Below are 25,759 nucleotides of genomic sequence, written 5' to 3'. Positions count from 1 at the left end.
TCAAATTTGAGTTCAAAGCTAGGGGTCCCACATTTTTCAAACTGAAGCCTCTACATGAACCTTAAAAGATACCTAGATATTACCAATACGAGAAAATGGAAATTATTCTACCAGAAAATCCTAAAAAAATATGGTGACTCCTTACTCTTTGAATGTAACATGAAATTGCAAACGAAAACATATTTTTGTCTGATGTTCTATCAGCATGGAGTGATGTCACTCATAACCTAGAACCCAAAACAAACAGTAAAACAATTTTATGGAACAATAAAGACATAACTTTAAACAATAAGACGTTTTTTTATAAAGATTGGTTTGAAGCATGAAACATGTCGACCAATTATATGACTACAGAATTAAGGATTTCTACTCTTTTGATGGTATATGCTACATATACGGAATACCTTCAAATAATTTTCTGAAGTACTACACACTAATCAAAAGCATACCCATGAATATTAAATCTGAAATCAATACAAATAATACACCATGTTCTCAAACAACATTCGTAGAAAACATACTTGGAAGAAAAAACAAAACAAATAAAATATTTTACACATTACAAATTAAAAACCCTACAGAAAACTCCAAAATCCAAAATAAATGGCAAGTCCTTTTCGGAGAACATGAACTTAATTGGAAACACGTATTTACCATGCCATATAAAGCAACTATTGAAAGCACACTGAGAAATTTTCAATATAAATACATCCATAGAATTATAGCTACAAATAAATATCTCTTTAAATGCAAATTATCTAACTCAAATCTGTGTGACTTCTGCGGTGAAAACATTGAAACTATAGAACATCTTTTTTGGGAGTGAGAGAAAGAAACAGCCCTCAGTAATGACACATTACAAATCTTTGAACAAAAATTGAATCGGATTAAATTCTCATAATGTTGTGTCCACTTATATACATTTCACTCTAATGTTAGTTTATCTTTCTAAAATATTTTTGTTTATTTTTTTATTTATTTTTTTCAATCTTACAAGATCATTGTGAATATACAACAAAACACACGAGTCCATTATGCTTTCTTCCGACTTTATACAACTCATCATTTTTCATAACTATTCTACTGTTGTTATTTTCTTTTCTCTCTAAATTCCAAACAAAAATTATATTAGCATATCTTGTATAACATGTCTGAACTTTATTGCTTTGTACAATCACTATGTTGTATGATCATATACATGTGTACAGTGTATGTATTATATTGAATAAAAAAAGTATATTGGCGGATATTTTGCCTGACTGACATACATATGAAAGGTCAAGTGTATCTTATACGATGAAGTCAGCATAAGGTTTTACGCTTATTAATGATTATTGTGATACTTGGTCATGTTTAAAAACATAACAAGTGCCAAGGTCACTTGTTAAAATAGCGTAAATAATAATTGATTTTGTCTACGCCGTTAACTATATTATTACGCAATGATCTAACCATGAACGCAAAATTGCATCACAGGTACGTCTCCACGGATGCAGCAAAATAATTAGAGTAAATGATTTATAACAACTTTAGATACTAATGTATGCTAAATCCATCGAATCCTAAATTCCATTTTTAAACAAATGCCATTAAAAGCATAATCTAACTAAACTAGCTTAGTTATAAAAACTTAATATGAACAAATGCTGACCATTCAGGCTACATTTTGTCTAAAAACGTTAAAAAGAATCTTATTAATATACAAAATTTACATGTTCGAACGAAAAATCTAACGCTTTACAATTGTCAGATTCAATTGATGCACATACTTAAACAAAACTAAATAGTTTTCTTAGTCACTTGTGTTATTAAGCTTTTTACATTTTTTAATTTTAACACTGATGGTCAACCTTTGGAAATTGTACATTGTTATAGATATATCAGTGTTGATCTAAACGACTTTTTAGATTATCATGAAATAGCAAAAAATGTGCTTTTAGAACTTTCCAATATTCTACTTCCACCAAGCTGTACGATTCTATGGTGTGGCCCATGGCACCAATATGGGGCGATAAATCTTACTCGTGTATTAATGCTGTCCAGAATCGGGCCATACGGTATATTTTAGTTGTCGGTAAGTACACCCCTTATGCGGCAGTTCTTGGTGAAATGGGTTGGAAACCACCAATTGTAAAGCAATTGTAAAGCCATTGGCACATGTAATAAGACAACATTTTAGAAATGTAAATATGAATGATTCCAGAATAAATAAGAAAGTGTACGTGTGGTCTAAATCAAGAAATGTTAAAGAATCAAGAATAAAGATGAAAAATGTCCGATTTAGTTGATATACCTATTAACAATATTAAATATATTGTCAATTAAGCAAGTAGAAGTGCATGAGCTAAGTTCCGATGCGGTGTGTCACCGCTTCGATTAGAGACTGGTCAATATGAAAATATTGAATGAGGTAATAGAACATGTTATCAATGTACAAACATAGTGGAGGATGAGATACATGTACTTTTTCATTGTCCTTTATATATGAACATCAGGAAAAGTCTAATGGACATTGTAATCGAAACTTTAAATTGTCACAACATGCCAGATACTGAGAAACTAAAATCAGCCAAATCCTGCTTTAATATTCTCAAAGAAAGAAGGAATATTTAATATTCAAAATGCATTGTATATACTTAAGTTTTATGCTTTACATTTGTAAAATATATTTTAGACTAGTCTAGACTTTAAAAAGCAAATGGTATTTCAATGTATGAACAATATTGGCAAGTGTAAATAATACCACATAGTCTTAGATACAATAACTAATTTTAAAAGAGGTAAGTTGTAACCATGTGGCAGTATAGTCAATAACTGTCAATATACAAAATTATAGAGTCTCTTATGAATCATACTAGGATTGTTCGCATACATGTACCTGTGCTTTTTAGCTCGACTATTATATATGAAATATATATAGTGGGGCTATCCTACTCATCCCGGCGTCGGCGTGAGCGTGAGCTTTAGTGTGCAAATGTTAAAGTTTTCGTACCACCCCAAATATTTCCTATATCCCTTGACATATTGCTTAAATATTTTGCATACGTCTTTACCAACATAACCCCAACCTATAAACAAGAGCAGACAACTGTATGAAGCATTTTGTAAGAATTATGGCCCTTTTTTTACTTAGAATATGCATATTATTGATAAATCTATGTTAAAGTTTGCGTACCACCTCAAATATAAGCAATGTCCCTTGACATATTGCTTTAATATTTTGCATACTTCTTTACCATCATGGTCCCAACCTATTAACAAGAGTAGACAACTGTATCGAGCATTTTGTAAGAATTATGGCCCTTTTTTCACTTAGAATATGCATATTATTGATAAATATATGTTAAAGTTTGCGTACCACCTCAAATATTGTCAATGTCCCTTGACATATTGCTTTCATATTTTGCAAACTTCTTTACCAACATGACCCCAATCTTTAAATACGACCAGAAAACTGTATCAAGCATTTTGTAAGAATTATTGCCCTTTTTCCATTTAGAATATACATACTATTGATAAATCTATGTTAAAGTTTGCGTACCACCTCAAATATTGTCCATGTCCCTTGACATATTGCTTTCATATTTTGCAAACTTCTTTACCAACATGACTCCAATCTATAAACAACGGCAGACAACTGTATCAAGCATTTTGAAAGAATTATGGCCCTTTTTTTGTCTTAGTAACTGAATATTTGGTTAAATTTTGTGTTAAGAGCCACTGGACTTCTAAAGTATCAAAGCTATTGCTTTCAAACTTCAAAGATGTTCTTACTATCATGAGGGTAATGTACCTGCCAAGTTCAATTTTACCTTGACCTTTAAATGACCTCGCCTCTCAAGGTCACGAGTAAATTTTAGTTTAATTGCCATAACTTCTTTATTTATGATCAGATTGTATTAATACTTTGACAAAAAAATACTTAGCTGAATACCACAATGGATTCCACCTAAACAATACCCCACGCCCTAACCCAGAATTCCTTCCCCCCCCCCCACCCCTCCCTCCCCCCCAAACATTTTTGTTCCTGTTTTATTTTTGAAAGATCATCTAATAAATGACCACATCCCACATTATACCCCCCTCTCAACCCCCCCCCCCCACTACCCTCCCCCCCCCAAAAAAAAAATTATAAAAAATTTATTTTTTTTATTTTTTTTAAATCGTCTTATAAATGACCACACCCCACATTAAACCCCCCTCTCCCACCCCACCCACCCAACCCAAAAATAATATTTTTTTCTTTGAAACATGGTTTAAAAAACAACAAATATTTATTTACTTTATTTTTGAAGGACCGTCAAAACTTTCCATCCAAGCTATTGCTATCACACTTGAAATAAAATCTTATTAGTTTGTTTTATGCCTTTACAAATGTTCAATAGATTGTGGAAAATATACCTGCACTATTACCTTGACCTTATTGATTGATTTGAACAATTACCCCATGATGGCTTACGTTATACTGTCAAGCACTCGAATAGTCGAGCGCGCTGTCCTCTGACAGCTCTTGTTATATGTATTTTAATTGTATATGCATTGCGAATGAGACTTTAATAAAACATTGACTTGAATTAAATTATAATGTAGAGATTTTGAATCTATAACTATTGTTTTGATGCTCGTCATTTTGCATATCTGTGAACATACCTTCAGCACACTAAAACATGATGACTTCTAAAGTTATGTTTAGTTAGGAAGAATTACTGGGTAGTTGTATATTGTCACAAACATGATCAATTCGAAAGTTGTATAAAGGAGGATAGATTAACTGTGTAGTTACGTATTGTTTATATTGTTTCGTACATATGCATTTACTGTAATGCTATTACAGGATATGTTTGTTTTCTATCAACAAAATATATAATTGTACAGCACTATCATGTACACATGTTTAATTGGTTCATCTAGTACAGCAGGGTAACGTCATTTGTTATGCTTATCGTATTCTATACTATTATCGTCTAGAAAAAAGGTAGCTCAGTTAATATTTTCTTGCTAAAAGGGTGTATCTTCATAAATTATTTACTTATTATTTGTTTTTATATGACACCTGTTTCTGCTGGAAACAGTGAGTGAATTTATGTCGCTTCTTGAGTGTAATATCTTATAAGTTTCAAATAAAACTTTGTTTTATGTATTTGTATGGTATTATATTTGAGTAATTTAGTTCCGTGTATGTTTTCATGTGTGTACTTGGACTGAACATATTTGTCGTATCTATTTAAATATTATTTTCGCATGTTGTTTATAAATGTCAAACTATTCGAAAATCGAAAAGTCAATGTAATGCGGTTTTGCTTGTTTTGTCGAGCATCGATTTATTTATTTTAAATTTGTATACTAATATTATTCATTGCAACGCTTCAATAGTTCATAATAACTCATTGTTGTAATGTCTCGAATGAAGCTGTTTTAATATATGATTTAAAGTCACAACTCGCTGATCGATGTAAAATCCGAATCAACATAGCTGAAAAGCACCATATCGCAACTTTAGAATTACTAGTGCTAATAAAATGTATGTGAAAGAAACAAATTACGTCCATGGTGACAATGAATGTTACTATGAAGTATTTATACTTTTAAGTTAAATGGGTCGCGATTCCGCTGATGTTGCTGTTACAGAAGTTGACATGCTGATTCATATAATTGTATTTTTGTGATTCTGGTAGCAGTTAACTTCTTAAAATAACACGCACGTCCAAATGTAAGTGTTCACCAGATTAATAGGACATTTATTTATGCTTAATCCCTTTCAAACATGTGAATAAAAGCATGCGTATTCATCGCTTAGCTTCAAGATAAGTTTAATTCCAAAGAAATGTGTTCCTGAGTTTCTATGTCAATAGGTCACATTTTGTGTATGAAGATTTATTGATATTATGGTAAAGAACATTAGTTTAAAATGACTTATGTCATTGCTTTAACTATCTGTACGTGTATTAATGTCGCTTGTGTTTTTTCGCTTTCTGAATGTTTCGGTTTGATTTTTTTTTTAATTATCCAAACAATTGTTTATACATGGTATAGTTTTAGTGTGTGTAATATGCAATATGTAACATTACAGTTGCTAATAAAATATGTTTGCGCGTGCTGTAAATGTGAATCTAGATGTATCTGTAAACACCAAAGTGTAAGAAACCATAAACTTGTTGTAAGAACTATTAATTTAGTTATGATATAATTATGTAAGCCCCAATGAAAATAATATATTTTATACCTTGCGTCTGAATTTGCATGCCACATGATTGTGAGTGTTATGTGCTTGGGAAATAAAATGTGTATTCATGTGGTTGATTTGAAAATATACAATAGACGACTTATGTTGAGATATCGAAATGCGTGCACCAGTACGAACCATCGTTTATTGACTGTTATCGCGATATAACAGGAGTTTAACATGAACTCAAAATGTGATTGGCATATCGACGAAGTGTTCATGAAAGGAAAACACCAATTAGTACCCAATGCAATAATACTTATCGGCTATGTCTTCCCAAATAACGTATTAATTTAAGTGGACCGAATACCATATAATATTAAATATTAAATCCCTGAACCTTTTGGGTTAAGGCAAGTTTTTTTAGGATTCCGCGTTAAAAATGTATTGAAAGCTATGGTGACACACATAATGTTTTGAACAACTTTCAAAGATGGTCGAACAAAGTAAATTGATGTGACTTATATACATATAAATCCGCTTTGCTGTTCAGGAGATAATGCGGTTTGAAGCTTGTTTACAACGGGCACTTCACAACATACGAATAAGGACAATGTACAGACACCGACTAAAATAGCTCATAATGAGCTACTAGCCTATCAACTAAACATATTTTGATATCCTCTGTGCCCGAAATTCCATAGTCCATAAGTGAAATAAAAAGCTGATAAAAAAAACACGACATAAACATTTTAACATTTGTGTGTTCCCATTATATATCAAATGTTGATAAAATTCCCAACCTCTCAAAAAAATAATGCATTGCCTAATGACATCAGTTCTGATTTCAGTATTTCATTTGTAAGAAATGCATTTTATTACATATTTGTTCGAAAGCGCTCATTACAAACGAATGTATGCATGTTCGCTTAGTACTAAAGTAATATACTCAATAAAATTACTCACGACGCATCACACTATATTGCGTTTAAAGATGCAATACCTGTTTACGGGTGTTCTTTTTATGGATTGCAATTCTTTACTTTTGAATTTTTGGTCCATTAGCACTCGATTAGAAATAGTTGTTAGTACTTGTTAGCTGGTGTTGATACATATTTGTTTAGAATGGATCTCTTGTGCTAACGCCAAATACATCGATAAACATGAGCCGTTGGACTGTCCCGATATGGTATGTAATTCAGTAGTCTTCAACATTATACGAATCGCAAAAACAAAATTGTACTTTTGCATTGATTCAAGCTTTTCCATACATTAATACTTTTACGTAGTTCATGGGTTCAACACAACCTCCATATTTTCGTAAAGTGAGTCGACTAGTTAGCCACAATGCGTCCAAACACATGTGTTGCTTCGAGTTGTGTTCTATGTAATCTACTGCTTTTAACAATTGCTGAAATATCATTACATTTTGCATGGTTAGTTTGACGGTAAACTTTATGGGTAGCCTCCGTAATCAGTTGATAAATATTGGGAAAAAAGAAGACAGTACGAATGCTGGATGCACTTCATGTATGCGCGTGGACGGTAATTAGACTGCTAATGTTCGCTTTAATTCAAATACTTGCCGTTGTTCCTGTTTCATATAATTTTGGGCCGCCAATGAAGTAAAAATAGAGATGGTAGCTTTTTGTGTTGGTTCGCAATCCCGTGTAACGTAATTATACATTGTTCGTGGAAAACACACAGTAACACACACAGTTCATTTATCTTTTCATCGCGATTTATTTCGGTGTATTTTTTTTAACACAACGCTTGCTCATGTTCGTGAAATACAATTTCACAGCACTGCGGCCAATACGGCCGCCACAGAAAAACGTGACTGCTCTACATGATTGTCAAACTTAGACTATCCTTTGTAGAAAAAAATAAAAATAAAAACTGACCAAACACTCTGTATACATTTTCTGATTGGCCATTATAAATATGTCGGTTGACCGACTCTCTTATGTTCCGATTCAATAAAGCGGTCGGCAGGTGCTAGACAGAAATTATCTTATTTGACCATGTCGACGAATATTTGTGATGGCTTTCAAGATGAGTATTTTCGGAATGTGTTTCATAATTAATCTTGTTTGACATCTTTAAGTTTATACCTATAGGCAGTCACGTTTTGATTTGCACCGTGATAACCATGTTACATTATAATGTAAACTTAATTACGTTCCATAATGACTTGGTAAATATTTAAATTAAGATTATATAATTTTATATAAACCATAATTTCTCTATACTTAAACATCTATTACATTTTATTCTTTATAATTAAACTTCTATAAATAATCTCCAAAATTCGAGAATCCTATTTATACAATTATGGTTGTTGTGATATAAGATTCATTAATAATGTTCTACAATTATTAATTTATAAATGCTAACTACGTTACACCCGATTAAAATGTGTCTTTGCACATTCGGTAGAATGTTGATACGGACGTTGACGGCGAATAGCAGCTCCAACATAATAATAAACAATAATTTTCCTGTGTGAAACTTATCTCCAAAATAGTGGCTACTTTATCTTCTACATTTGGATTTACCTAAATGTTATTATAAGTGATTTTTTACACAAATTTTAGTTATAATTATCAAATTGTATTCAAATTAGGCATGGCGGTGATGTTAACATTTGTGTTGATCTTGTATATATAAACCAATCTAGGCAGATCCCGGCATGTACACAGTGATGTAGTAAAATAATTATGGTGTGTGTCTGTGTTGCTGCATATGTATTTTCTATGACTAAAAGTTCCGGAACTGAAATTGCGATGCAATCATATTCATTCAGAACTGTTATTTTTCTATGCAATTCGGATTGTTTCTCTATATCGTTTTATCACATGCTATACCCTGTTTCCAATGTAATACAACCATTACAAAAATGTTTTATTACACATGTGTACTACAACATTTTTAAGCATTTTCCTTGACTTAGTTTTCGTTTATTGACCAATCGCATTTTTGTTATTTTGTTTTGTAAAAGCTGAGGCATTCCAAATGACAACAGGAAATGTAAAAATTATTCGAGCTTTATCATTATGTTTGCGTTAATATTTATTTAATTTTCTCATTCAAAAGCATGTAATAAAAAAGATCTGACACTCGTTGTCATATCATACCATATTTTATTAAACTCGTCCATGAAATTCGTTGGTAAGCTCGCCAAAGGCTCGCTTACTAATAAAATTCCTGAACTCGTTTAATAAAATATGGTATGATATGACAACTCGTGCCAGATCATATATATCACGAATATGTATTTCCTTCACCCGATTTAATATTTCGTTCACATCAGATGGATATATTTTTTCCACGAGTTACCAAGTATTCCCCACGACTTACCAAGTCGTTCCCACGAGAACGTTATGTCACCCACACGACTTAATTATTCGTTATCACGAGGAAGTTATCTCGTTCACACGATTAAGTATGTCGTAGGAACGAAAAAATAAAAAAAACATATGTTACATCTGTATCACTTTTTGAATCTCTTGTTTGATATGTGAACAGGTTCGATCGTTTCACACAACTAAATTGTTTTTGTGACTATTAATCGGATCACTCAATCATAACTTTAAACTTCTAGTGATTATTTTCATAAACCAGGTCTTTTGAAACATCATAATTATCTACTGTCAGGCATTGTGTATGTACAGGAAAGAACAAACAAATGATGGTATTAAACTTCAATACGAATTACTCATTTACAAGTTTCAAAATTAGGAAAAATAAATCTGACTGTGAATTACTGTTCACATAAAGAGATCAACGTTTTTAAGAAACACTGCGCATGACGAAATCGTTAAACTGTTTTTTTTTAGTTTTATTACCCTTTTTAAACCAATGAAGAAAAGGTAATGAGGTTCCAATACAGATTCACATAATACCTGGAACAAATAGTATTTTGAATAAAATGAAAATTACTGATGATGCACTATGTTCTTTGTGCAAACAAAGTGTGGAAAATGTGGAACATTTATTCTGGGAATGTCATATATCTTAAATGAATTTTGCGTAAATGCTACTGGAACAATCTTTTTTCCCATTAATATCATTCTTTTTCTACATCGATATTCAACAAAGTCTGCAACTGCTTTAAATAATGTTATTTTGCTTATTAAACTTGACTTATACAAGTGTAAAATGGATAAATGCATTCCAAGCATAACAGGCGTCAAGAAATACAAAGTGTATCAATATGATAAATAAACTGAGAAAATGTCAATTTAAAAAAATAACTATGTATCCTTTCACAATGATTATAGATTATGAAATGTTCATATCTGACAATCTCTGAATGTACATGTCATGAAATCAATACTGAATTGTTTTTACATGTTTTTTTCAAATAGTATTTAAAGTGTACCGTTACATAAATAAAATTATATGTAGGAATATGTGTCATACAAGATAAATATACGCACTTATTATTGTTTCTCTATGTTTTTTTTATCAGTTATAACAATTGATGCATACTTGCTGTGTCTATGTTCACAACAAATTGTGTTGTTTTCTTTATTTATTCAATGATTTGCCAACACAGAATTAAAACGAATTATATTATCCTTGTTATTATAGTGTTATAGAAAGTGTTTTTTTGAATTCACGATGTGTCAATTTCTTAAGTTTACAAAGTGAATCCTTCATTTTAATTAACCGTAAATTAAGCACCTCTTTTTTGAACTGTAATGGTATGCATTATCCAATGAATATTTTGTCTTGTTGTTACTCATTTATATAAACAAAATTAATATTTTCCCCATAATGAGTATATATTAAACAGCACATTTTACACGCATATACTTTTGTTATAAAAACACGAATGTATCAAAACAATATGCAGTAGCTTCAAAGTATGAGTTTAATCTTAAACTCGTTTCTTACATCTGTACATACAAGATTGTGAAACTTAACTTTATGCTTTACACGTCATTGACTTCTATTTTAAAGATAACTTTAGATGTGTTACATATCATGTTTCATATATGATTGCATTACATTGTTGTGTTATTATACGCCCGTATAAAATACGGGACGTATTATGTGAAACCCCTTGGCGGCGGGCGGGCGGGCGGCGGGCGGCGGGCGGCGGGCGGAAGGCATCACTTTGTCCGGACTCTAATTCAAATTGTATTCATCCGATCTTCACCAAACTTGGTCAGCAGTTGCATCTAGTTGATATCTAGGCCAAGTTCGAATATGGGTCATGCCGGGTCAAAAACTAGGTCATAGGGTCAATAAGTGCATTTTCAAAGGGGCCACTTTGTCCGGACTCTATTTCAAATTGTATTCATCCGATCTTCACCAAACTTGGTCAGCAGTTGTATCTAGTTGATATCTAGGCCAAGTTCGAATATGGGTCATGCCGGGTCAAAAACTAGGTCATAGGGTCAATAAGTGCATTTTCAAAGGGGCCACTTTGTCCGGACTCTATTTCAAATTGTATTCATCCGATCTTCACCAAACTTGGTCAGCAGTTGCATCTAGTTGATATATAGGCCAAGTTCGAATATGGGTCATGCCGGGTCAAAAACTAGGTCATAGGGTCAATTAGTGCATTTTCAACGGCGCCACTTTGTCCGGACTCTAATTCAAATTGTATTCATCCGATCTTCACCAAATTTGGTCAGAAGTTGTGTCTAGATGATATGTAGGTCAAGTTCAAATATGGGTCATGCCGGGTCAAAAACTAGGTCACGAGGTTACTTAGTGCATTTCAAGCATTTAGCATGGTGTCCGCTCTCTAATTGAAGTAGTTTTCATCTGATCTTCACCTAATTTGGTCAGAAGTTGTGTCTAGATGATATGTAGGTCAAGTTCGAACATGGGTCATGCCGGGTCAAAAACGAGGTCACATAGTGCATTTCAAGCATTAAGCATGTTGTCCGCTCTTTAATTGAAGTAGTTTTCATCTGATCTTCACCAAATTTAGTCAGATGTTACATCTAAGTGATATCTAGGTCAAGTTCAAATATGGGTCATGCCGGGTCAATAACTAGGTCTTGTGGACACTTTCAAGCATTGAGCATGGTGTCCAAAACCTTCGAACGGGCGTATCTTGTGACAGTTTGGCACTCTTGTTTTTCGGTATAAAGAAGTGAAACTCCAGTTGCTCCAGCAGTATTGCATTTCTAGTATACACACGTTCGTGGTTCTTTATTTATCGCATGTTACCAACTGCCATAGTGTATATGTATTTGTTTCCAATCTGAAAATACAATGTGAGGAAAAAAGAGAGTTGTTGTTGTTTGTATCTGGAAAGACTTGAACAAAGTAAGAGGGGTGATGTGGCTGATCGAACCCGCGTACCTCCTAACCGATAGGTGGAAACCAATTACACTTCTCCTTCCGACCTGTTTTATTGTAGTAAAATGTGTGCTCTATGTTACAACTGCATTCAAAAGTAGAACATCCTTAAATATGTCAGGTCTAAATCGTTGTTTTTTATTCAACGACATAGGGTATTGAAAATGATTTGACATTTTTTTTTAAATACATTTGTCGCCGGGTGGTGAAAAGATTGCAGCCAGTCCGGGACTCGAACCCGGGACACCTCGCTTACAGGGCGAAAGCTATCCAGACTGAGCTAAATTCCACCAATCCCGCTTAAGTTCGGTACCGTGACATTCTCCCCTGCCAAATTGGAATTCGTCATCGAATTCGAGACAGAGAACAGTATATAACTGATCTCGACGAACCCACGGGAAAGTTCTATGGAGAACTGTAGCAGCCAAGGGCCCCACGTTGGGCGCCATTGTCGCCGGGTGGTGAAAAGATTGCAGCCAGTCCGGGACTCGAACCCGGGACACCTCGCTTACAGGGTGAAAGCTATCCAGACTGAGCTAACCGGGCCGCCACACATCTTTCCACCAATCCCGCTTAAGTTCGGTACCGTGACATTCTCCCCTGCCAAATTGGAATTCGTCATCGAATTCGAGACAGAGAACAGTATATAACTGATCTCGACGAACCCACGGGCAAGTTCTATGGAGAACTGTAACCGCCACGGGCCCCACGTTGGGCGCCATTGTCGCCGGCCTAGTCAGCCCTTCTGGGGTAATGACAAGCAACAAATTTGGTGGTTTCGTTGACTATATTGCAGACTGATGATAGTATTCTGATGTTATGATCTGCAACAATCCACAAATCTTAATATAATATTATAAACGTAATTACATGATAAAATGGTAAAATAGATAAGCCGTTAAATAATACAAAGAATACAAACAATATGACATTCGTTAATCGTATCCTATCAATACAATAATTATCATAATACTAATCATAATAATCATAATCATAAACATAATAAGCATCATTATACTTATTTAGACAGTTGTAATAGAGTTTACCTGCAGATATATATATGTATGCCTGCATATAACGCTAGCACGAAAAAGGCGTCCGGTCGTCAGTGTATATCTGGCGTATTTGAAAGTGGCGGCAAGGATTAGGTATCCCGTGCATAAACCGATGTTAGTATAATTTGTTAGAAAGGCTACACCTAACTAGTTATCAATGACTACCTAACTACAATAACTGATTAATGACTAACTACATAGGTGGCATTTTGACGATATAAAATTATTAAATTCTCACCCTATGACACATTCATATGAGTATTATATGTACATCAAGTGGTTGAACCTTTTAAATCTGTTTTAATACTCATATTCTATGAATACAAGTAATGTATGCACGTTTATAATTGATCACATGTTTTAAGATCTGTTTTATATTATTTAAAGGGAAATAATTACTTCAGCAACAAAAATAAATAACAAGGCGGTTATCTCCCGCAAGTCTACTTTAAGTGTTCATAACACGTTGTCAATAAATAGTTTTTAATTGTCTTTTAATAACGTAGAATAAAGCACTGAAGTCAAACCATTATGCATTGCCATTTGGTTCAAATGCGATGACAAAGAAATTGCAAAATACCCTATATTAGCCCTAGGAGTTTGCCTTAACATTTCATTCATAGCATACAATATATTTTCGGCATTCGTAACTAACATCAGTTAAGAAACTAGCAAATTGTGTTCGCTACCCTGTATGGTGATTACACAAAATAAAGAAATCATTTTTAATGGCACTTTATTTCACCGAATATAACTTCATTTGAATTTATTCAGGTGTTCGAACTATTTCGATACAACAATTGCAGCTGTAATTTACATACTATCTAGAGAATCTTATCAACAAGATGTGACATTTAACACAAATAATTACAACATAACATTTACAATGTGTCGCAAAGACCGGTACATAAAAATATATACCTTTACGCAAAATTAAAGGTATGTTTAAATGGCACGAACCATTGCAACTTTAGAAAATTTCTTATGTTTTGCTTAAATGCATTATAAGCTACTTATACAGTATTGATGAGATAACACGTTTGCCTGTGCTATTGTTTTGTGGTTATTAAAATAGTTACTTGGAAGTAAATCGCCATTGACATACCAAAATAAGAAGCTTAAGATAACAATTCTTATATAATCATGTAACGCAATGTTTTTATTATCAAATAGTGAAAATGTGGCCGTGTATCTTTTGAGATAAAATAAACTAATTTCTTCAAGACGGTATAGTCTAGTAAGTAATTCCTAGAACATTAGTTCTGCTAATATGTGTAGGTTTATTCTTTAAAAAAATGATATGCAAACATCAAATGTTTATGTGAATTATGCTTATATTCTATATGTTATAAAGCAGATTATTAATTAGACCGTTAGGAATCATAGCATTTAATGTATGTATCCAAATTGTTTCTGGTTTAAACACTATTTATTTAGTTCATTGAAAGTACATATAAGCAATACAATACAAACATACATATTATATTTGAGAAATATGCTAGGCAGGTAGAATTGCAGTATTGCTTTACATAAAGGCTGTAAAAAACAATTGGACAGATTTGAGAAGGAAGCTCGAGGCTTATACTAAGTATGTCTCTCTTCTGTCAGTTAGAACAACCAAACGTATAACAACTATTTAAAGACATGTCAAAATTACGAACAATATATTACAGTAATAGATTATTGCATACTGGTTAGAAATGTAAAAATAATATAACCTATAATACAAAAAGTATACCAGAGTAATGTAGATAGCATAAGAGCTAATAAGTTGAGAAGGAAAGGGATAGCAGTGGAAGAGTAGAGTTTCAGAATAAGAGAAGTTGCGGTAAGAAAGGAAGCAGTTGCGGGAACGGGGCATCGTTAGCAGAATATGGTTTGTTCCTGAGATAGAAATGGGTTAGAATCTATGGCTATCTCGGATGTAAAACTGAACATGTTTGAATATTGTACTGTATAGTAACATAATAGTACAAGGATCTACGCAACATGGGCTTAGTACTTGGGCAAACCAAAAAAATGGCAAAGCTTTAATCATATGCTACTGCGGCGTGTTAACGGGATAGTCTGTGTTTGTACAATGTGCACGATTTCCGCAAGCTGAAAGAATACATGTGCACTAAGTGTGTGGCGAAAGATTGTAGATTACTATTTAGGCACAAGTTAGGAGTGAGTGATCGTGTTAATTGTGTTTTTTTTTTCTTAATACGAGTTTACAAGTAACTTCAGGTGAAATTAATATTGAAAAGTGCATCTTATTGGGTGATTTTTAATGAAATGTGTGTAGTTGCATTTTCAAAATAAAATAGAAAAGGATGTGTGTATTCACCAAAGTGTAAATATTCATTTTCCGAGCTTGTGGATTTATTTATTCGTGGATGGATTACCAGTTGATGTGGGCTTTATTGCACACCACAGTTGAGGGCAACATTGGGGCATATATTTACAAGAAGCGAGTCTGGTAAGATCTTACAAATCATAGTAGAAAGTAGATGTTTGCTATTTGATATGTTGGATAACTGCTTGATTAATTGACCTAGCATATGGATTTACTTGCAATCAGTCAATCTGACAACACAATAGGTCTAAACAAATATCCTAACAAGCAAGATAAGCTATCTGGCAGCTGAGCTTCGAAATATATGAGTGGTTGTGAGTACACAAAAGGTTAAGTTGCTTTACGACAAAAGATAAATCAACCAATAACTGACAACACAATAGGTCTAAACAAATATCCTAACAAGTAAGATAAGCTATCTGGCAGCTGAGCTTCGAAATATATGAGTGGTTGTGAGTACACAAAAGGTTAAGTTGCTGTACAACAAAAGATAAATCAACCAATAACTGGAGTTCAAATATGTAAATATTGAGATTTCAAAAGTAATAATTAATTATGTTGATGTTCAAATATAAAATTGGTCATCCAGTATGTGGGGGTAAACTGTATAAGTGTAAGAGAGTACATAGGTACCTAATAATTAAGTTGCTGTAAAAAGTGAGATAACTCAGTCACCCAGAAACTGTTCAAGTTCATATATGATTGATAGAAACAGTCAATACACACATGCATAATATATTGTCAATTGATTTATAAAACATATCCATTTATTATATACACTTTAAATATATGTTAAGTAAGTTAACACCTATATAATGTTTAACTATAAGTGCAAGAAAATACACAATCAATACACACATGCATAACACATTATTAAGTGACTTGTACATCATTACCATTTACTGGGTACATATAAATTTCCAATAATATGTACTAAAAAGAAGTCTGAAACATTTACTAGTTTTATGCTCAAAAATAAATGCTTGGGAGTAATCAATACAGAAACATGCATGCATAACATATTGTCGAGTGACTTGTACAACATTACCATGTGTCATATACACCATGAAAGATTTATCATATAATATATATACTATGTACATAATTTCCATTTGTTATCAGCTACTGATAACCATCATTTACCTAACACAACTTTAATATGCACCATTTTTATGCACCATTTTTATACATTACCATGTGTCATATACATCAAGACAGATTTATCATTACCATTTGGTATCAACTACTGATAACCATCATTTACCTAACACAACTTTAATATGCACCATTTTTATATACCATGGTCATAGATTATTATTTTATAACATGATGTCATCTGTTATGTACTCCAGTACACCATTAGCATTTATTTTCTCATAACCTCAGGCTAATAGAAGCAAGATACATATTTGTCAATGTGGATGGTTACTCAATTGATTTCATAAATAATTTGTTTTTAATTTATGCACATTTTGTAATTGTTTCTTTGAATAAAAGGTCTAGATTGTTGTCAACAACATCAATAGGCACAAAAAAAAAGAAATCAGATAAACTACAATCATTGTGAGTAGATCCAAAATGTGTAGCAACATGTGAAATAGGATTTATTGAACAGTTTTTGATATCAAATCTATTGCTCTTCATTCTGCAAGATACATTTTGATTAGTTTGCCCGACAAATTGTTTACAGCAACTTTTACATGTTATCAGATATATAACATTACGTGAACTACAATGTACAACCGACAGCATAGTGTAAATCATAGTATAAACCAGTAACACTACTTTTGAATTTTGAACATATGTTTATATTTTTGCAGTGTGTGCATCTTCGTCGGTTACATTTACCAGATAAATGTATTTGAGTATTGTTATTAGACACTGAACATTTCACAAGACTTTACTTAAATTCTTAGGTCGTTTATAGGCCAAAATAGGATTAAATGAATGAACGGATTTCACACTTATATTATCTGATAATCTTAATAAATCCCAGTATTTGTTTAAAATATTTGCAATTTTAGGAAGTAGTGTGTTAAAACATACAGTAAAGGTATTATTGAATCAGTAGCTCTCGGAGTAACACTTAATGCATTATCCTGTGTCATATAAATCACATTATAAAATCTATATTTAATACTATTTGTTGGATAATTTCTACATTTTGAATATTTAAATAAACTATTTAATGACTAATTCAATGCATCATCATCAGATATGATGCGTCTATAGCGCTTTAGCCTAACTGAACGGAATACTCTGTTTACATGACATGGGGTGAGATGACGAAAAATATAAGTATAAATGCATATTAGTAGGTTTACAAAATATATATATTTGTAACAATAGTGTCTTGTTCACTTTTTTATATAGATACATCAAGGAAAGATACAGACTGTTGAGATATATTAGAGGTACATTTTTATAGTGAAATGGACATTATTTAAGGTATCAATAAAAGTTGTTATATCTTCTAAAGAGCCATGTTATAGCCCGTTTTGTAATAAAAAGCCGAATTGTAATAATTATTACAAAGTGGGTTGCGATGCATTATTACATTTCGGGTCGACAGTAACAACCCGTTTTGTAATAAAAACCCGAAATGTAATAAATTTTATAATGTCCATTAAATCAGAGATACAGACTTTTTTAGAAGTTGTTTTCATGTTTAAATTAGTTTTAGAGTAGGTATTGAATGTTTCCCCGACCTTTGTTCTTATAGACTCCATCAACAAATCATGAATGTAATAATTTAATACAAAGTGGGTTGCGACGCATTATTACAGTTCGGGTCGACAGTTACAACCCGTTTTGTAATAAAAACCCGAAATGTAATACTTTTTATCATGTTCATTAAATCAGAAAAAAAGACTTTTTTAGAAGTTGTTTTCATGTTTAAATTAGTTTTAGAATAGGTATTGAATGTTTCCCCGACCTTTGTTCTTACAGACTCCATCAACAAATCATGAATATAATAATTTATTACAAAGCGGGTTGCGATGCATTATTACATTTCGGGTCAACAGTAACAACCCGTTTTGTAATAAAAACACAAAATGTAATACATTGTATCATGTCAAATAAATCAGAGATATAGACTTTTTTAGAAGTTATTTTCATGTTTAAATTACTTTTAGAGTAGGTATTGACAGTTCCCCCGACCTTTGTTCTTATAGATTCCATAAAAAAATCATGAATGTAAAAAAAAATATTACAAAGTGGGTTGCGATGCATTATTACATTTCGGGCCGACAGTAACAACCCGTTTTGTAATAAAAACCCGAAATGTTATAAATGCTATCATGTTCATTAAATCAGAGATACAGACTTTTTTAGAAGTTGTTTTCATGTTGAAATTAGTTTTAGAGTAGGTATTGACTGTTCCCCTGACCATGGTTCTTATAGACTCCATCAACAAATCATAAATGTAATAATTTATTACAAAGTGGGTTGCGATGCATTATTACATTTCGAGTCGACAGTAACAACCCGTTTTGTAATAAAAACCTGAAATGTAATAAATTTTATCATGTCCATTAAATCAGAGATATAGACTTTTTTAGAAGTTATTTTCGTGTTTAAATTAGTTTTATAGTAGGTATTGACAGTTCCCACGACCTTTGATCTTATAGACTCCGTAAAAAAATCATGAATGTGAAAAAATTTAATACAAAGTGGGTTGCGATGCATTATTACATTTCGGGTTGACAGTAACAACCTGTTTTGTAATAAAAACCCGAAATTCAATAAATGTTATCATGTCCAATAAATCAGAGATACATACTTTTTTAGAAGTTATTTTCATGTTTAAATTAGTTTTAGAGTAGGAATTGAATGTTCCCCCGACCTTTGTTCTTATAGACTCCATCAACAAATCATGAATGTAATAATTTATTACAAATTGGGTTGCGATGCATTATTACATTTCGGGTCGACAGTAACAACCCGTTTTGTAATAAAAACCCGAAATGTAATAAATGTTATCATGTTCATTAAATCAGAGATATAGACTTTTTTAGACGTTATTTTCATGTTTAAATTAGTTTTATAGTAGGTATTGACAGTTCCCCCGACGTTTGTTCTTATAGACTCAATCAAAAAATCATGAATGTAATAATTTATTACAAAGTTGGTTGCGATGCATTATTACATTTCGAGTTGACAGCAACAACCCGTTTTGTAATAAAAACCCGAAATGTAATAAATATTATCATGTCTATTAAATCAGAGATACAGACTTTTTTAGAAGTTGTTTTCATGTTTAAATTAGTTTTAGAGTAGGTATTGACAGTTCCCCCGACCTTTGTTCTTATAGAATCCATCAAAAACCATGAATGTGAAAAAAAAATATTACAAAGTGGGTTGCGATGCATTATTACATTTCGGGTCGACAGTAACATCCCGTTTTGTAATAAAAACCCGAAATGTAATAAATGTTATCATGTTCATTAAATCAGAGGTACAGACTTTTTTAGAAGTTGTTTTCATGTTTAAATTAGTTTTTGAGTAGGTATTGACTCTTCCCCCGACCTTTGTTCTTATAGACTCCATCATAAAATCATGAATGTGAAAAAAAAACTTATTACAAAGTGGGTTGCGATGCATTATTACATTTCGGGTCGACAGTAACAACCCGTTTTGTAATAAAAACAAGACATGTAATAAATGTTATCATGTTCATTAAATCAGAGGTACAGACTTTTTTAGAAATTGTTTTCATGTTGAAATTAGTTTTAGAGTAGGTATTGAATGTTCCCCCGACCTTTGTTCTCAAAGACTCCATCAACAAATCATTGATGTAATAATTTATTACAAAGTGGGTTGCGATGCATTATTACATTTCGGGTCGACAGTAACAACCCGTTTTGTAATAACAATCCGAAATGTAATAAATTTTATCATGTTCATTAAATCAGAGAAAAAGACTTTTTTAGAAGTTGTTTTTATGTTTAAATTAGTTTTAGAGTAGGTATTGAATGTTTCCCCGACCTTTGTTCTTATAGACTCCATTAACAAATCATGAATATAATAATTTATTACAAAGTGGGTTGCGATGCATTATTACATTTCGGGTCAACAGTAACAACCCGTTTTGTAATAAAAACACGAAATGTAATAAATTTTATCATGTCAAATAAATCAGAGATATAGACTTTTTTAGAAGTTATTTTCATGTTTAAATTAGTTTTATAGTAGGTATTGACAGTTCCCCCGACCTTTGTTCTTATAGATTCCATCAAAAAATCATGAATGTAAAAAAAATTATTACAAAGTGGATTGCGATGCATTATTACATTTCGGGTCGACAGTAACAACCCGTTTTGTAATAAAAACCCGAAATGTAATAAACGTTATCATGTTCATTAAATCAGAGATACAGACGTTTTTAGAAGTTAATTTCATGTTTAAATTAGTTTTAGAGTAGGTATTGACAGTTCCCCCACCTTTGTTCTTATAGACTCCATCAACAAATCATGAATGTAATAATTTATTACAAAGTGGGTTGCGATGCATTATTACATTTTGGGTCGACAGTAACAACCCGTTTTGTAATAAAAACCCGAAATGTAATAAATTTTAAAATGTCCAATAAATCAGAGATACAGACTTTTTTAGAAGTTGTTTTCATGTTGAAATTAGTTTTAGAGTAGGTATTGAATGTTCCCCCGACCTTTGTTCTTATAGACTCCATCAACAAATCATGAATGTAATACTTTATTACAAAGTGGGTTGCGATGCATTATTACATTTCGGGTCGACAGTAACAACCCGTTTTATAATAAAAACCCGAAATGTAATAAATTTCATAATGTCCAATAAATCAGAGATATAGACTTTTTTAGAAGTTATTTTCATGTTTAAATTAGTTTTAGAGTAGGTATTGAATGTTTCCCCGACCTTTGTTCTTATAAACTCCATCAACAAATCATGAATATAATAATTTAATACAAAGTGGGTTGCGATGCATTATTACATTTCGGGTCAACAGTAACAACCCGTTTTGTAATAAAAACCCGAAATGTAATAAATATTATCATGTTCATTAAATCAGAGATATAGACTTTTTTAGACGTTATTTTCATGTCTAAATTAGTTTTATAGTAGGTATTGACAGTTCCCCCGACGTTTGTTCTTATAGACTCAATCAAAAAATCATGAATGTAATAATTTATTACAAAGTGGGTTGCGATGCATTATTACATTTCGAGTTGACAGTAACAACCCGTTTTGTAATAAAAACCCGAAATGTAATAAATATTATCATGTCTATTAAATCAGAGATACAGACTTTTTTAGAAGTTGTTTTCATGTTTAAATTAGTTTTAGAGTAAGTATTGACAGTTCCCCCGACCTTTGTTCTTATAGAATCCATCAAAAAACCATGAATGTGAAAAAAAAATATTACAAAGTGGGATGCGATGCATTATTACATTTCGGGTCGACAGTAACATCCCGTTTTGTAATAAAAACCCGAAATGTAATAAATGTTATCATGTTCATTAAATCAGAGGTACAGACTTTTTTAGAAGTTGTTTTCATGTTTAAATTAGTTTAAGAGTAGGTATTGACTCTTCCCCCGACCTTTGTTCTTATAGACTCCATCATAAAATCATGAATGTAAAAAAAAAACTTATTACAAAGTGGGTTGCGATGCATTATTACATTTCGGGTCGACAGTAACAACCCGTTTTGTAATAAAAACAAGAAATGTAATAAATGTTATCATGTTCATTAAATCAGAGGTACAGACTTTTTTAGAAATTGTTTTCATGTTGAAATTAGTTTTAGAGTAGGTATTGAATGTTCCCCCGACCTTTGTTCTTATAGACTCCATCAACAAATCATTAATGTAATAATTTATTACAAAGTGGGTTGCGATGCATTATTACATTTCGGGTCGACAGTAACAACCCGTTTTGTAATAAAAACCCGAAATGTAATAAATTTTATCATGTTCATTAAATCAGAGAAAAATACTTTTCTAGAAGTTGTTTTCATGTTTAAATTAGTTTTAGAGTAGGTATTGACTGTTTCCCCGACCTTTGTTCTTATAGACTCCATCAACAAATCATGAATGTAATAATTTATTACAAAGTGGGTTGCGATGCATTATTACATTTCGGGTCGACAGTAACAACCCGTTTTGTAATAAAAACCCGAAATGTAATAAATGTTATCATGTTCATTAGATCAGAGATACAGACTTTTTTAGAAGTTGTTTTCATGTTTAAATTAGTTTTAGAGTAGGTATTGACAGTTCCCCCGACCTTTGTTCTTATAGACTCCATCAAAAAATCATGAGCGTCAAAAAAAAATATTACAAAGTGGGTTGCGTTGCATTATTACATTTCGGGTCGACAGTAACAACCCGTTTTGTAATAAAAACCCGAAATGTAATAAATGTTATCATGTTCATTAAATCAGAGATACAGACTTTTTTAGAAGTTGTTTTCATGTTTAAATTAGTTTGAGAGTAGGTATTGACTGTTCCCCTGACCGTTGTTCTTATAGACTCCATCAACAAATCATGAATGTAATAATTTATTACAAAGTGGATTGCGATGCATTATTACATTTCGGGTCGACAGTAACAACCCGTTTTGTAATAAAAACCCGAAATGTAATAAATTGTATCATGTCCAATAAATATGAGATATAGACTTTTTTAGAAGTTATTTTCATGTTTAAATTAGTTTTATAGTAGGTATTGACAGTTCCCCCTACCTTTGTTCTTATAGACTCCATCCAAAAATCATGAATGTGAAAAAAAATTATTACAAAGTAGTTTGCGATGCATTATTACATTTCGGGTCGACAGTAACAACCCGTTTTGTAATAAAAACCCGAAATGTAATAAATGTTGTCATGTTCATTAAATCAGAGATACAGACTTTTTTAGAAGCTGTGTTCATGTTTAAATTAGTTTAAGAGAAGGTATTGAATGTTCCCCCGACCTTTGTTCTTATAGACTCCATCAACAAATCATGAATGTAATAATTTATTACAAAGTGGGTTGCGATGCATTATTACATTTCGGGTCGATAGTAACAACCCGTTTTGTAATAAAAACCCGAAATGTAATAAATTTTATCATGTCTATTAAATCAGAGAAACAAACTTTTTTAGAAGTTATTTTCATGTTTAAATTAGTTTTGGAATAGGTATTGACTGTCCCCCCGACCTTTGTTCTTAAAGACTCCATCAACAAATCATGAATGTAATAATTTTTTACAAAGTGGGTTGCGATGCATTATTTCATTTCGGGTCGACAGTAACAACCCGTTTTGTAATAAAACCCGAAATGTAATAAATTTTATCATGTCCATTAAATCAGGGATACAGTCTTTTTTAGAAGTTGTTTTCATATTTAAATTAGTTTTAGAGTAGGTATTGAATGTTTCCCCGACCTTTGTTCTTATAGACTCCATCAACAAATCATGAATGTAATAATTTATTACAAAGTGGGTTGCGATGCATTATTACATTTCGGGTCGACAGTAACAACCCGTTTTGTAATAAAAACCCAACTTGTAATAAATTTAATCATGTCCATTAAATCAGAGATATAGACTTTTTTAGAAGTTGTTTTCATGTTTAAATTAGTTTTGAGTAGGTATTGACTGTTCCCCTGACCTGTGTTCGTATAGACTCCATCGACATATCATGAATGTAATAATTTATTAAAAAGTGGGTTGCGATGCATTTTTACATTTCGGGTCAACAGTAACAACCCGTTTTGTAATAAAAACCCGAAATGTAATAAATGTTATCATGTTCATTATATCAGAGATACAGACATTTTTAGAAGTTGTTTTCATGTTTAAATTAGTTTAAGAGTAGGTATTATATGTTTCCCCGACCTTTGTTCTTATAGACTCCATCAACAAATCATGAATGTAATAATTTATTACAAAGTGGGTTGCGATGCATTATTACATATCGGGTCGACAGTAACAACCCGTTTTGTAATAAAAACCCGAAATGTAATAAATTTTATAATGTCCATTAAATCAGAGATACAGACTTTTTTAGAAGTTGTTTTCATGTTTAAATAAGTTTTAGAGTAGGTATTGAATGTTTCCCCGACCTTTGTTCTTATAGACTCCATCAACAAATCATGAATGTAATAATTTATTACAAAGTGGGTTGCGATGCATTATTACATTTCGGGTCGACAGTAACAACCCGTTTTGTAATAAAAACCCAACATGTAATAAATGTTATGATGTCCATTAAATCAGAGATACAGATTTTTTTAGAAGTTGTTTTCATGTTTAAATTAGTTTTAGAGTAGGTATTGACTGTTCCCCTGACCTTTGTTCTTATAGACTCCATCAACAAATCATGAATGTAATAATTTATTACAAAGTGGGTTGCGATGCATTATTACATTTCGGGTCGACAGTAACAACCCGTTTTGTAATAAAAACCCGAAATGTAATAAATTATTTCATGTCCAATAAATCAGAGATAAAGACTTTTTTAGAAGTTATTTTCATGTTTAAATTAGTTTTATAGTATGTATTGACAGGTCCCCTGACCTTTGTTCATATAGACTCCATCAAAAAATCATGAATGTAATAATTTATTACAAAGTAGGTTGCGATGCATTATTACATTTCGGGTTGACAGTAACAACCCGTTTTGTAATAAAAACCCGAAATGTAATACATTGTACCATGTCCTATAAAGTCCGAGGGAGGGAGGGAGGGAGGGAGGGAGGGAGGAATGAAACACTTTAGATGAAACCTCTTATCAGTACATATTGGTCCACTCATTAGTGTGTGAATATTTTTTCTCATATCTGAATATAGATTTCGGTTTACTTTGTTATTTCTAAAAAACGACATTCATGTATTGAGTGTAATACAAACTGCC

General features: G+C 32.0%; 1 long non-coding RNA gene across 1 annotated transcript; it reads left to right on the top strand.

Annotated features, from left to right (window-relative positions):
- The first annotated feature begins 19,722 nt into the window (after nucleotides 1-19,722).
- LOC127881055 (uncharacterized) lies at nucleotides 19,723-25,554 on the top strand. Its single transcript, XR_008049879.1, has 3 exons — nucleotides 19,723-19,934; nucleotides 23,816-23,893; nucleotides 25,481-25,554. It is a non-coding gene; the product is annotated as an uncharacterized LOC127881055 (long non-coding RNA).
- Nucleotides 25,555-25,759: the final 205 nt, after the last annotated feature.

This window comes from Dreissena polymorpha, chromosome 5 (genome assembly GCF_020536995.1).
Source record: "Dreissena polymorpha isolate Duluth1 chromosome 5, UMN_Dpol_1.0, whole genome shotgun sequence".
In the NCBI taxonomy this organism is placed as follows: domain Eukaryota; kingdom Metazoa; phylum Mollusca; class Bivalvia; order Myida; family Dreissenidae; genus Dreissena; species Dreissena polymorpha.
Note: the sequence above shows the minus strand (reverse complement) of the source record. Positions and strands in the feature narration are given on the sequence as shown.